Below are 15,284 nucleotides of genomic sequence, written 5' to 3'. Positions count from 1 at the left end.
TCACTGATTCACTGGCGTCCTGTCAATGATTAAATGACGCCTTGTCACTGATTTATAATTTTCGAAAAAAACAGTGTTTTTGCTTTGTTGTCTGAAAGAGCCAAGTTGCAGAGAGGGGTTTAAAATAAAGATGAAAGGCAGATTTTAAGCATTGTTGCCAGAACTAACATCTGAGTTCTCTAAAATCGTGAATGCGACCACAATGGAAACTTTGGAAATAGCTATAGAACCAGAAAGCACCCTGGAAAACACAAGAGATCATGAATAAATACGATAGAAACTTCTTTCTGAAGAACAAGCCAGTTTCTGCGGACGACCAAGCAAAACCTAACAGTTCGAATACTAGGTGAAAAATTTAGACCAACATCAAGAACTTCCTGCAGAGTTTGGAGAAAAGCTCTGTAGAGTAGGAAGGTGAAACATGGTATCAGTCTCCACCGGATCTTTCTGATCAAAGCACTTTATAATACGGCCAGAAATGCAGTGACAACCCACAGAAGTGCACTTTGGTTGCAGTATGTCAAGAGTGTATGCTGTCGCTTATCTTGTTCAACATATTATTAGAGCACATAATGAGGGAACCAATGGAAGATTTTGAGCAAACAGTGTCAGTGATGGCGGGACAAATTCATTGCAGAGTGGTAAGCAACTTACTGACATTGGACAGTACAATGAGAAGGTATGGAATGGAGATAAGAAGTGACAAAAGCAAGATCATGGTAAGGTCAAGGCAAAATGATAAAGAGAGCGACATAGACATTACAATGGAAGGGGAACAACTGGAAGCAGTCTCAATGAAGATGTGACATGAAGACGAAAGTTTCAAGGGTTCGGCCATGTAACATGGAATCATGCACAGCACTGTTAAAGGTCATGAGAAGACACAGGAGACCCAGAACGAACTGGCTTTGGCAATGTTCAGGGGTGAAATGCATGGGACTGGCAGAGGATGAAGATAGATGGAGAAAATGCGCCAACGATCCCAGGACTACAATTATATTCAGGAACTTAATTAAAATGTTAAGGCAATATTGTTGTTACAAAAACATCTTGAGTAATCATAAAGCATGAAAAAATACTTCAGACAACTTTTATTATTAAACAAAAAACAACAAATTTATGAATGCCTAATATAAAGACTAGATGTGATAAAGAACTTAAAAATCTAAGCAAGCACACCATATTCTCTAGCTGTCAGTGTATCGATTAATACTCATGTGACAATGCATTATAAATAAATAAGTAAAGAAGAGGGAAATAGTGAGTGAGAGCATCGGGTAAAACACAACAATTGACATGTCAAAATAAAAAAATCACCCATCTTAAGGGCTAGCAGGTTAGTAACGGGTTGCTATGTGCAAAATAATAAAATATCAAACCACAATCAACAGTCCTTTAAAATTAATCCCCAATTGGTGATTGTTTAAGGCTGTTAAAACTTCAAAAAATAACCAGCCCAAATGAATGCAAGTAACACTATCCCTATAACATCACAGAAACTCGTTATTTGTGGTGCGTCAGATTATGAGAGATGTTTTTAAACTTTGATAGCCTGTGGGTTAAATACTGGAGCTGTCAAGACAAATGGCTATCTACATGACCATATCCACCATCTGCTGCGAAAAAACTTCAGGGAAAAAAACACAAATTGAGTAAAATCAAAATGTGCCTCCTTTAGGAAAGGGGACCCATAACATCACAAATTTTAAGCAAACAGGACATTGCCAAGACTGAATTATTCCAAGCTCAGAGGTGTTGATTCCCACACATTTGATGTGATACCAATGTCTGCAACTGTCACTTCCAATCTGTTCACAAAAGTTTTACATGTAGATAAGCACACAGTTTTTATGTACACGTGATAAAAAAATTATGCTTTTACCATTGTTTTACCATTTTGTGCACTATATCAAAATTAATTATGTGTAAAGTGGGTCATGCTGTCTAAAACAAAAAAAAACTTACCTATTTTCTAATCACAATTTCCACATTGGCTACATAGCTCAAGAAGACTGTCTAAAATAAAATGATATTATGAATGATTAGCAGCATCACTAGAATTGCTTTTAAAGCTTAAAAAATGGAAAATATTTAATGGTCTTCCTGGATTCATCTAACTTTTTTTGACCAATTTTATTCCTGTAATGAAGCAGTGCTCTTCTCGAACTAGAATACAAAACTATTAGGTTAGGATTTTTTAAGGTTGTGTTTGACAAATTCAGCAACCTTTAAGGATTATTTTTGTTTTTTTCTTGTAACCTTTTAAACAACCGATTAGCAAAAACTTTTAATTAATTAAAACAATCACAAGAGTGGCTGGTTGTTTTCTGACCAATATTTTGTAACAAAAATATACAATGGTAATACTGTGTCATTTTTTACTATTTTACAGATACTTCTGTTGCTTGTTGTTGAATCAATCAGATCTAAATATGATCAGTTTAAACATTGTGTCGAGTCAGTTACAAAAATGAAATAAAAAGCAAGGTGATAAACTGTATAAGCAAAGATGGATCCCAAAAAAAGGATAACTAAGAAATTAATTAAAATACCAAACAAAACAAATGTTTTACTCCTCCAAGTCTGTTAAGAACCAGTATTGAACCGCTTTCTTTTGTGCTGGTAGTTGCTTAATACTTTCTTAATATTGTTTACTGCTAATAGGTTTCCAATCTTTAAATGTTGGTGGCTTTCTCCTAAGAAATAAACCAAAAAACATGAACAATTTTCATTTGAATATGGCGAAATCAGCTGGTTAAAACAAAACAAATACTAAGTTGTAACAGTGTCTGGCAGCTAGGAATTTCATGAATCCACTGTTTTCAAACAGCTAAATGTGTTGGTCCAATCTAAAAAGTATTTTATTGTTTGGAAACTCAGATGAGCTCCTCTTTTTTGCAAGTAACATTCATATTGTCAAATATGGCATTCAGATATCACAATGTGACACACAACAGAGCTTAGACATGTTTAAATAATAAACAAATTGACTAAAAAAAAGTGATTGAACTCTTTCGCCCTGTTAGAGCTCGTCAGACTGCCTGGCAGACAATGAAAGTTCAAAAATCGTAAAAAAACACACTTACCTTTGCTGCTTGCAATTTTTCAAGATTTAACAAATGCCTTATTAAGTCATAAGCACGAAATATTGCACGAAATTTTACAATTTTAAGACCTAATTTGCTTGTGTTCGGGAAGTATTTTTTATAATTATACATGGATTTAGTCCTGTTGCTTCTTAGTATGGTTTGCAATAGAAGCTGACTAATTGAAATCAAGCAGGGCTGCCACTTTGGTTTGAATGAAATAATCCAGTTTGACCTTAAAATATATCTAGAATCATTTAGATGGAAAAACAAAACATCCAAAAATATATCTAAACATAAAATAATCCAATTTAATGTAATGTATTAACCAAACAAAATGGCATATGAAGGTTTTTAATATAAATTGATCTATATTGATGCTAAAGAAGCTTACTTCTTCCATTTCATCACTCTATTTTTCTGAGACGGGGTTGTGACAATTTAGTGACAGGCTGTCACCTATCGCCTGTCAATGATAGGGTGTCAGGTACAAACTGACACCCTGTCACAGATTTACTGACACCCTGTCACTGATTTATTGACACCCTGTCACTGATTTATTGACACCCTGTCACAGATTCACTGACGCCCTGTCATTGATTTTGACACCCTGTCACTGATTCACTGGCGTCCTGTCAATGATTAAATGACGCCTTGTCACTGATTTATAATTTTCGAAAAAAACAGTGTTTTTGCTTTGTCGTCTGAAAGAGCCAAGCTGCAGAGAGGGGTTTAAAATAAAGATGAAAGGCAGATTTTAAGCATTGTTGCCAGAACTAACATCTGAGTTCTCTAAAATCGTGAATGCGACCACAATGGAAACTTTGGAAATAGCTATAGAACCAGAAAGCACCCTGGAAAACACAAGAGATCATGAATAAATACGATAGAAACTTCTTTCTGAAGAACAAGCCAGTTTCTGTGGACGACCAAGCAAAACCTAACAGTTCGAATACTAGGTGAAAAATTTAGACCAACATCAAGAACTTCCTGCAGAGTTTGGAGAAAAGCTCTGTAGAGTAGGAAGGTGAAACATGGTATCAGTCTCCACCGGATCTTTCTGATCAAAGCACTTTATAATACGGCCAGAAATGCAGTGACAACCCACAGAAGTGCACTTTGGTTGCAGTATGTCAAGAGTGTATGCTGTCGCTTATCTTGTTCAACATATTATTAGAGCACATAATGAGGGAACCAATGGAAGATTTTGAGCAAACAGTGTCAGTGATGGCGGGACAAATTCATTGCAGAGTGGTAAGCAACTTACTGACATTGGACAGTACAATGAGAAGGTATGGAATGGAGATAAGAAGTGACAAAAGCAAGATCATGGTAAGGTCAAGGCAAAATGATAAAGAGAGCGACATAGACATTACAATGGAAGGGGAACAACTGGAAGCAGTCTCAATGAAGATGTGACATGAAGACGAAAGTTTCAAGGGTTCGGCCATGTAACATGGAATCATGCACAGCACTGTTAAAGGTCATGAGAAGACACAGGAGACCCAGAACGAACTGGCTTTGGCAATGTTCAGGGGTGAAATGCATGGGACTGGCAGAGGATGAAGATAGATGGAGAAAATGCGCCAACGATCCCAGGACTACAATTATATTCAGGAACTTAATTAAAATGTTAAGGCAATATTGTTGTTACAAAAACATCTTGAGTAATCATAAAGCATGAAAAAATACTTCAGACAACTTTTATTATTAAACAAAAAACAACAAATTTATGAATGCCTAATATAAAGACTAGATGTGATAAAGAACTTAAAAATCTAAGCAAGCACACCATATTCTCTAGCTGTCAGTGTATCGATTAATACTCATGTGACAATGCATTATAAATAAATAAGTAAAGAAGAGGGAAATAGTGAGTGAGAGCATCGGGTAAAACACAACAATTGACATGTCAAAATAAAAAAATCACCCATCTTAAGGGCTAGCAGGTTAGTAACGGGTTGCTATGTGCAAAATAATAAAATATCAAACCACAATCAACAGTCCTTTAAAATTAATCCCCAATTGGTGATTGTTTAAGGCTGTTAAAACTTCAAAAAATAACCAGCCCAAATGAATGCAAGTAACACTATCCCTATAACATCACAGAAACTCGTTATTTGTGGTGCGTCAGATTATGAGAGATGTTTTTAAACTTTGATAGCCTGTGGGTTAAATACTGGAGCTGTCAAGACAAATGGCTATCTACATGACCATATCCACCATCTGCTGCGAAAAAACTTCAGGGAAAAAAACACAAATTGAGTAAAATCAAAATGTGCCTCCTTTAGGAAAGGGGACCCATAACATCACAAATTTTAAGCAAACAGGACATTGCCAAGACTGAATTATTCCAAGCTCAGAGGTGTTGATTCCCACACATTTGATGTGATACCAATGTCTGCAACTGTCACTTCCAATCTGTTCACAAAAGTTTTACATGTAGATAAGCACACAGTTTTTATGTACACGTGATAAAAAAATTATGCTTTTACCATTGTTTTACCATTTTGTGCACTATATCAAAATTAATTATGTGTAAAGTGGGTCATGCTGTCTAAAACAAAAAAAAACTTACCTATTTTCTAATCACAATTTCCACATTGGCTACATAGCTCAAGAAGACTGTCTAAAATAAAATGATATTATGAATGATTAGCAGCATCACTAGAATTGCTTTTAAAGCTTAAAAAATGGAAAATATTTAATGGTCTTCCTGGATTCATCTAACTTTTTTTGACCAATTTTATTCCTGTAATGAAGCAGTGCTCTTCTCGAACTAGAATACAAAACTATTAGGTTAGGATTTTTTAAGGTTGTGTTTGACAAATTCAGCAACCTTTAAGGATTATTTTTGTTTTTTTCTTGTAACCTTTTAAACAACCGATTAGCAAAAACTTTTAATTAATTAAAACAATCACAAGAGTGGCTGGTTGTTTTCTGACCAATATTTTGTAACAAAAATATACAATGGTAATACTGTGTCATTTTTTACTATTTTACAGATACTTCTGTTGCTTGTTGTTGAATCAATCAGATCTAAATATGATCAGTTTAAACATTGTGTCGAGTCAGTTACAAAAATGAAATAAAAAGCAAGGTGATAAACTGTATAAGCAAAGATGGATCCCAAAAAAAGGATAACTAAGAAATTAATTAAAATACCAAACAAAACAAATGTTTTACTCCTCCAAGTCTGTTAAGAACCAGTATTGAACCGCTTTCTTTTGTGCTGGTAGTTGCTTAATACTTTCTTAATATTGTTTACTGCTAATAGGTTTCCAATCTTTAAATGTTGGTGGCTTTCTCCTAAGAAATAAACCAAAAAACATGAACAATTTTCATTTGAATATGGCGAAATCAGCTGGTTAAAACAAAACAAATACTAAGTTGTAACAGTGTCTGGCAGCTAGGAATTTCATGAATCCACTGTTTTCAAACAGCTAAATGTGTTGGTCCAATCTAAAAAGTATTTTATTGTTTGGAAACTCAGATGAGCTCCTCTTTTTTGCAAGTAACATTCATATTGTCAAATATGGCATTCAGATATCACAATGTGACACACAACAGAGCTTAGACATGTTTAAATAATAAACAAATTGACTAAAAAAAAGTGATTGAACTCTTTCGCCCTGTTAGAGCTCGTCAGACTGCCTGGCAGACAATGAAAGTTCAAAAATCGTAAAAAAACACACTTACCTTTGCTGCTTGCAATTTTTCAAGATTTAACAAATGCCTTATTAAAGTCATAAGCACGAAATATTGCACGAAATTTTACAATTTTAAGACCTAATTTGCTTGTGTTCGGGAAGTATTTTTTATAATTATACATGGATTTAGTCCTGTTGCTTCTTAGTATGGTTTGCAATAGAAGCTGACTAATTGAAATCAAGCAGGGCTGCCACTTTGGTTTGAATGAAATAATCCAGTTTGACCTTAAAATATATCTAGAATCATTTAGATGGAAAAACAAAACATCCAAAAATATATCTAAACATAAAATAATCCAATTTAATGTAATGTATTAACCAAACAAAATGGCATATGAAGGTTTTTAATATAAATTGATCTATATTGATGCTAAAGAAGCTTACTTCTTCCATTTCATCACTCTATTTTTCTGAGACGGGGTTGTGACAATTTAGTGACAGGCTGTCACCTATCGCCTGTCAATGATAGGGTGTCAGGTACAAACTGACACCCTGTCACAGATTTACTGACACCCTGTCACAGATTTATTGACACCCTGTCACTGATTCGATGACGCCCTGTCACAGATTTACTGACACCCTGTCACAGATTCACTGACGCCCTGTCATTGATTTTGACACCCTGTCACTGATTCACTGGCGTCCTGTCAATGATTAAATGACGCCTTGTCACTGATTTATAATTTTCGAAAAAAATAGTGTTTTTGCTTTGTCGTCTGAAAGAGCCAAGCTGCAGAGAGGGGTTTAAAATAAAGATGAAAGGCAGATTTTAAGCATTGTTGCCAGAACTAACATCTGAGTTCTCTAAAATCGTGAATGCGACCACAATGGAAACTTTGGAAATAGCTATAGAACCAGAAAGCACCCTGGAAAACACAAGAGATCATGAATAAATACGATAGAAACTTCTTTCTGAAGAACAAGCCAGTTTCTGTGGACGACCAAGCAAAACCTAACAGTTCGAATACTAGGTGAAAAATTTAGACCAACATCAAGAACTTCCTGCAGAGTTTGGAGAAAGCTCTGTAGAGTAGGAAGGTGAAACATGGTATCAGTCTCCACCGGATCTTTCTGATCAAAGCACTTTATAATACGGCCAGAAATGCAGTGACAACCCACAGAAGTGCACTTTGGTTGCAGTATGTCAAGAGTGTATGCTGTCGCTTATCTTGTTCAACATATTATTAGAGCACATAATGAGGGAACCAATGGAAGATTTTGAGCAAACAGTGTCATTGATGGCGGGACAAATTCATTGCAGAGTGGTAAGCAACTTACTGACATTGGACAGTACAATGAGAAGGTATGGAATGGAGATAAGAAGTGACAAAAGCAAGATCATGGTAAGGTCAAGGCAAAATGATAAAGAGAGCGACATAGAAATTACAATGGAAGGGGAACAACTGGAAGCAGTCTCAATGAAGATGTGACATGAAGACGAAAGTTTCAAGGGTTCGGCCATGTAACATGGAATCATGCACAGCACTGTTAAAGGTCATGAGAAGACACAGGAGACCCAGAACGAACTGGCTTTGGCAATGTTCAGGGGTGAAATGCATGGGACTGGCAGAGGATGAAGATAGATGGAGAAAATGCGCCAACGATCCCAGGACTACAATTATATTCAGGAACTTAATTAAAATGTTAAGGCAATATTGTTGTTACAAAAACATCTTGAGTAATCATAAAGCATGAAAAAATACTTCAGACAACTTTTATTATTAAACAAAAAACAACAAATTTATGAATGCCTAATATAAAGACTAGATGTGATAAAGAACTTAAAAATCTAAGCAAGCACACCATATTCTCTAGCTGTCAGTGTATCGATTAATACTCATGTGACAATGCATTATAAATAAATAAGAAAAGAAGAGGGAAATAGTGAGTGAGAGCATCGGGTAAAACACAACAATTGACATGTCAAAATAATAAAAAACACCCATCTTAAGGGGTAGCAGGTTAGTAACGGGTTGCTATGTGCAAAATAATAAAATATCAAACCACAATCAACAGTCCTTTAAAATTAATCCCCAATTGGTGATTGTTTAAGGCTGTTAAAACTTCAAAAAATAACCAGCCCAAATGAATGCAAGTAACACTATCCCTATAACATCACAGAAACTCGTTATTTGTGGTGCGTCAGATTATGAGAGATGTTTTTAAACTTTGATAGCCTGTGGGTTAAATACTGGAGCTGTCAAGACAAATGGCTATCTACATGACCATATCCACCATCTGCTGCGAAAAAACTTCAGGGAAAAAAACACAAATTGAGTAAAATCAAAATGTGCCTCCTTTAGGAAAGGGGACCCATAACATCACAAATTTTAAGCAAACAGGACATTGCCAAGACTGAATTATTCCAAGCTCAGAGGTGTTGATTCCCACACATTTGATGTGATACCAATGTCTGCAACTGTCACTTCCAATCTGTTCACAAAAGTTTTACATGTAGATAAGCACACAGTTTTTATGTACACGTGATAAAAAATTATGCTTTTACCATTGTTTTACCATTTTGTGCACTATATCAAAATTAATTATGTGTAAAGTGGGTCATGCTGTCTAAAACAAAAAAAAAACTTACCTATTTTCTAATCACAATTTCCACATTGGCTACATAGCTCAAGAAGACTGTCTAAAATAAAATGATATTATGAATGATTAGCAGCATCACTAGAATTGCTTTTAAAGCTTAAAAAATGGAAAATATTTAATGGTCTTCCTGGATTCATCTAACTTTTTTTGACCAATTTTATTCCTGTAATGAAGCAGTGCTCTTCTCGAACTAGAATACAAAACTATTAGGTTAGGATTTTTTAAGGTTGTGTTTGACAAATTCAGCAACCTTTAAGGATTATTTTTGTTTTTTTCTTGTAACCTTTTAAACAACCGATTAGCAAAAACTTTTAATTAATTAAAACAATCACAAGAGTGGCTGGTTGTTTTCTGACCAATATTTTGTAACAAAAATATACAATGGTAATACGTGTCATTTTTTACTATTTTACAGATACTTCTGTTGCTTGTTGTTGAATCAATCAGATCTAAATATGATCAGTTTAAACATTGTGTCGAGTCAGTTACAAAAATGAAATAAAAAGCAAGGTGATAAACTGTATAAGCAAAGATGGATCCCAAAAAAAGGATAACTAAGAAATTAATTAAAATACCAAACAAAACAAATGTTTTACTCCTCCAAGTCTGTTAAGAACCAGTATTGAACCGCTTTCTTTTGTGCTGGTAGTTGCTTAATACTTTCTTAATATTGTTTACTGCTAATAGGTTTCCAATCTTTAAATGTTGGTGGCTTTCTCCTACGAAATAAACCAAAAAACATGAACAATTTTCTTTTGAATATGGCGAAATCAGCTGGTTAAAACAAAACAAATACTAAGTTGTAACAGTGTCTGGCAGCTAGGAATTTCATGAATCCACTGTTTTCAAACAGCTAAATGTGTTGGTCCAATCTAAAAAGTATTTTATTGTTTGGAAACTCAGATGAGCTCCTCTTTTTTGCAAGTAACATTCATATTGTCAAATATGGCATTCAGATATCACAATGTGACACACAACAGAGCTTAGACATGTTTAAATAATAAACAAATTGACTAAAAAAAAGTGATTGAACTCTTTCGCCCTGTTAGAGCTCGTCAGACTGCCTGGCAGACAATGAAAGTTCAAAAATCGTAAAAAAACACACTTACCTTTGCTGCTTGCAATTTTTCAAGATTTAACAAATGCCTTATTAAAGTCATAAGCACGAAATATTGCACGAAATTTTACAATTTTAAGACCTAATTTGCTTGTGTTCGGGAAGTATTTTTTATAATTATACATGGATTTAGTCATGTTGCTTCTTAGTATGGTTTGCAATAGAAGCTGACTAATTGAAATCAAGCAGGGCTGCCACTTTGGTTTGAATGAAATAATCCAGTTTGACCTTAAAATATATCTAGAATCATTTAGATGGAAAAACAAAACATCCAAAAATATATCTAAACATAAAATAATCCAATTTAATGTAATGTATTAACCAAACAAAATGGCATATGAAGGTTTTTAATATAAATTGATCTATATTGATGCTAAAGAAGCTTACTTCTTCCATTTCATCACTCTATTTTTCTGAGACGGGGTTGTGACAATTTAGTGACAGGCTGTCACCTATCGCCTGTCAATGATAGGGTGTCAGGTACAAACTGACACCCTGTCACAGATTTACTGACACCCTGTCACAGATTTATTGACACCCTGTCACTGATTCGATGACGCCCTGTCACAGATTTACTGACACCCTGTCACAGATTCACTGACGCCCTGTCATTGATTTTGACACCCTGTCACTGATTCACTGGCGTCCTGTCAATGATTAAATGACGCCTTGTCACTGATTTATAATTTTCGAAAAAAACAGTGTTTTTGCTTTGTCGTCTGAAAGAGCCAAGTTGCAGAGAGGGGTTTAAAATAAAGATGAAAGGCAGATTTTAAGCATTGTTGCCAGAACTAACATCTGAGTTCTCTAAAATCGTGAATGCGACCACAATGGAAACTTTGGAAATAGCTATAGAACCAGAAAGCACCCTGGAAAACACAAGAGATCATGAATAAATACGATAGAAACTTCTTTTTGAAGAACAAGCCAGTTTCTGTGGACGACCAAGCAAAACCTAACAGTTCGAATACTAGGTGAAAAATTTAGACCAACATCAAGAACTTCCTGCAGAGTTTGGAGAAAAGCTCTGTAGAGTAGGAAGGTGAAACATGGTATCAGTCTCCACCGGATCTTTCTGATCAAAGCACTTTATAATACGGCCAGAAATGCAGTGACAACCCACAGAAGTGCACTTTGGTTGCAGTATGTCAAGAGTGTATGCTGTCGCTTATCTTGTTCAACATATTATTAGAGCACATAATGAGGGAACCAATGGAAGATTTTGAGCAAACAGTGTCAGTGATGGCGGGACAAATTCATTGCAGAGTGGTAAGCAACTTACTGACATTGGACAGTACAATGAGAAGGTATGGAATGGAGATAAGAAGTGACAAAAGCAAGATCATGGTAAGGTCAAGGCAAAATGATAAAGAGAGCGACATAGACATTACAATGGAAGGGGAACAACTGGAAGCAGTCTCAATGAAGATGTGACATGAAGACGAAAGTTTCAAGGGTTCGGCCATGTAACATGGAATCATGCACAGCACTGTTAAAGGTCATGAGAAGACACAGGAGACCCAGAACGAACTGGCTTTGGCAATGTTCAGGGGTGAAATGCATGGGACTGGCAGAGGATGAAGATAGATGGAGAAAATGCGCCAACGATCCCAGGACTACAATTATATTCAGGAACTTAATTAAAATGTTAAGGCAATATTGTTGTTACAAAAACATCTTGAGTAATCATAAAGCATGAAAAAATACTTCAGACAACTTTTATTATTAAACAAAAAACAACAAATTTATGAATGCCTAATATAAAGACTAGATGTGATAAAGAACTTAAAAATCTAAGCAAGCACACCATATTCTCTAGCTGTCAGTGTATCGATTAATACTCATGTGACAATGCATTATAAATAAATAAGTAAAGAAGAGGGAAATAGTGAGTGAGAGCATCGGGTAAAACACAACAATTGACATGTCAAAATAAAAAAATCACCCATCTTAAGGGCTAGCAGGTTAGTAACGGGTTGCTATGTGCAAAATAATAAAATATCAAACCACATGCAACAGTCCTTTAAAATTAATCCCCAATTGGTGATTGTTTAAGGCTGTTAAAACTTCAAAAAATAACCAGCCCAAATGAATGCAAGTAACACTATCCCTATAACATCACAGAAACTCGTTATTTGTGGTGCGTCAGATTATGAGAGATGTTTTTAAACTTTGATAGCCTGTGGGTTAAATACTGGAGCTGTCAAGACAAATGGCTATCTACATGACCATATCCACCATCTGCTGCGAAAAAACTTCAGGGAAAAAAACACAAATTGAGTAAAATCAAAATGTGCCTCCTTTAGGAAAGGGGACCCATAACATCACAAATTTTAAGCAAACAGGACATTGCCAAGACTGAATTATTCCAAGCTCAGAGGTGTTGATTCCCACACATTTGATGTGATACCAATGTCTGCAACTGTCACTTCCAATCTGTTCACAAAAGTTTTACATGTAGATAAGCACACAGTTTTTATGTACACGTGATAAAAAAATTATGCTTTTACCATTGTTTTACCATTTTGTGCACTATATCAAAATTAATTATGTGTAAAGTGGGTCATGCTGTCTAAAACAAAAAAAAAACTTACCTATTTTCTAATCACAATTTCCACATTGGCTACATAGCTCAAGAAGACTGTCTAAAATAAAATGATATTATGAATGATTAGCAGCATCACTAGAATTGCTTTTAAAGCTTAAAAAATGGAAAATATTTAATGGTCTTCCTGGATTCATCTAACTTTTTTTGACCAATTTTATTCCTGTAATGAAGCAGTGCTCTTCTCGAACTAGAATACAAAACTATTAGGTTAGGATTTTTTAAGGTTGTGTTTGACAAATTCAGCAACCTTTAAGGATTATTTTTGTTTTTTTCTTGTAACCTTTTAAACAACCGATTAGCAAAAACTTTTAATTAATTAAAACAATCACAAGAGTGGCTGGTTGTTTTCTGACCAATATTTTGTAACAAAAATATACAATGGTAATACTGTGTCATTTTTTACTATTTTACAGATACTTCTGTTGCTTGTTGTTGAATCAATCAGATCTAAATATGATCAGTTTAAACATTGTGTCGAGTCAGTTACAAAAATGAAATAAAAAGCAAGGTGATAAACTGTATAAGCAAAGATGGATCCCAAAAAAAGGATAACTAAGAAATTAATTAAAATACCAAACAAAACAAATGTTTTACTCCTCCAAGTCTGTTAAGAACCAGTATTGAACCGCTTTCTTTTGTGCTGGTAGTTGCTTAATACTTTCTTAATATTGTTTACTGCTAATAGGTTTCCAATCTTTAAATGTTGGTGGCTTTCTCCTGAGAAATAAACCAAAAAACATGAACAATTTTCATTTGAATATGGCGAAATCAGCTGGTTAAAACAAAACAAATACTAAGTTGTAACAGTGTCTGGCAGCTAGGAATTTCATGAATCCACTGTTTTCAAACAGCTAAATGTGTTGGTCCAATCTAAAAAGTATTTTATTGTTTGGAAACTCAGATGAGCTCCTCTTTTTTGCAAGTAACATTCATATTGTCAAATATGGCATTCAGATATCACAATGTGACACACAACAGAGCTTAGACATGTTTAAATAATAAACAAATTGACTAAAAAAAAGTGATTGAACTCTTTCGCCCTGTTAGAGCTCGTCAGACTGCCTGGCAGACAATGAAAGTTCAAAAATCGTAAAAAAACACACTTACCTTTGCTGTTTGCAATTTTTCAAGATTTAACAAATGCCTTATTAAAGTCATAAGCACGAAATATTGCACGAAATTTTACAATTTTAAGACCTAATTTGCTTGTGTTCGGGAAGTATTTTTTATAATTATACATGGATTTAGTCCTGTTGCTTCTTAGTATGGTTTGCAATAGAAGCTGACTAATTGAAATCAAGCAGGGCTGCCACTTTGGTTTGAATGAAATAATCCAGTTTGACCTTAAAATATATCTAGAATCATTTAGATGGAAAAACAAAACATCCAAAAATATATCTAAACATAAAATAATCCAATTTAATGTAATGTATTAACCAAACAAAATGGCATATGAAGGTTTTTAATATAAATTGATCTATATTGATGCTAAAGAAGCTTACTTCTTCCATTTCATCACTCTATTTTTCTGAGACGGGGTTGTGACAATTTAGTGACAGGCTGTCACCTATCGCCTGTCAATGATAGGGTGTCAGGTACAAACTGACACCCTGTCACAGATTTACTGACACCCTGTCACAGATTTATTGACACCCTGTCACTGATTCGATGACGCCCTGTCACAGATTTACTGACACCCTGTCACAGATTCACTGACGCCCTGTCATTGATTTTGACACCCTGTCACTGATTCACTGGCGTCCTGTCAATGATTAAATGACGCCTTGTCACTGATTTATAATTTTCGAAAAAAACAGTGTTTTTGCTTTGTCGTCTGAAAGAGCCAAGTTGCAGAGAGGGGTTTAAAATAAAGATGAAAGGCAGATTTTAAGCATTGTTGCCAGAACTAACATCTGAGTTCTCTAAAATCGTGAATGCGACCACAATGGAAACTTTGGAAATAGCTATAGAACCAGAAAGCACCCTGGAAAACACAAGAGATCATGAATAAATACGATAGAAACTTCTTTCTGAAGAACAAGCCAGTTTCTGTGGACGACCAAGCAAAACCTAACAGTTCGAATACTAGGTGAAAAATTTAGACCAACATCAAGAACTTCCTGCAGAGTTTGGAGAAAAGCTCTGTAGAGTAGGAAGGTGAA

At 34.9% G+C, this 15,284-nt stretch overlaps 3 long non-coding RNA genes across 3 annotated transcripts; all 3 read right to left on the bottom strand.

Moving 5' to 3' along the window:
* Positions 1 to 1,076: 1,076 nt before the first annotated feature.
* LOC145218442 (uncharacterized) lies at positions 1,077 to 3,135 on the bottom strand. Its single transcript, XR_013857612.1, has 2 exons — positions 1,966 to 3,135; positions 1,077 to 1,808 (listed from the first exon to the last, which is right to left on the bottom strand). It is a non-coding gene; the product is annotated as an uncharacterized LOC145218442 (long non-coding RNA).
* Positions 3,136 to 4,775: 1,640 nt separating this feature from the next.
* Positions 4,776 to 7,081, bottom strand: LOC145218441 (uncharacterized). The gene is made up of 2 exons (XR_013857610.1): positions 5,665 to 7,081; positions 4,776 to 5,507 (listed from the first exon to the last, which is right to left on the bottom strand). It is a non-coding gene; the product is annotated as an uncharacterized LOC145218441 (long non-coding RNA).
* A 1,415-nt stretch (positions 7,082 to 8,496) lies between these two features.
* LOC145217749 (uncharacterized) lies at positions 8,497 to 9,729 on the bottom strand. The gene is made up of 2 exons (XR_013857475.1): positions 9,387 to 9,729; positions 8,497 to 9,229 (listed from the first exon to the last, which is right to left on the bottom strand). It is a non-coding gene; the product is annotated as an uncharacterized LOC145217749 (long non-coding RNA).
* Between the last annotated feature and the right edge of the window lie 5,555 nt (positions 9,730 to 15,284).

Source organism: Phallusia mammillata, chromosome 3 (genome assembly GCF_965637545.1).
Source record: "Phallusia mammillata chromosome 3, kaPhaMamm4.hap1.1, whole genome shotgun sequence".
Lineage (NCBI taxonomy): Eukaryota > Metazoa > Chordata > Ascidiacea > Phlebobranchia > Ascidiidae > Phallusia > Phallusia mammillata.
The sequence above is the reverse complement of the archived record's forward strand: the minus strand, read 5'-3'. Positions and strand labels throughout refer to the sequence as shown.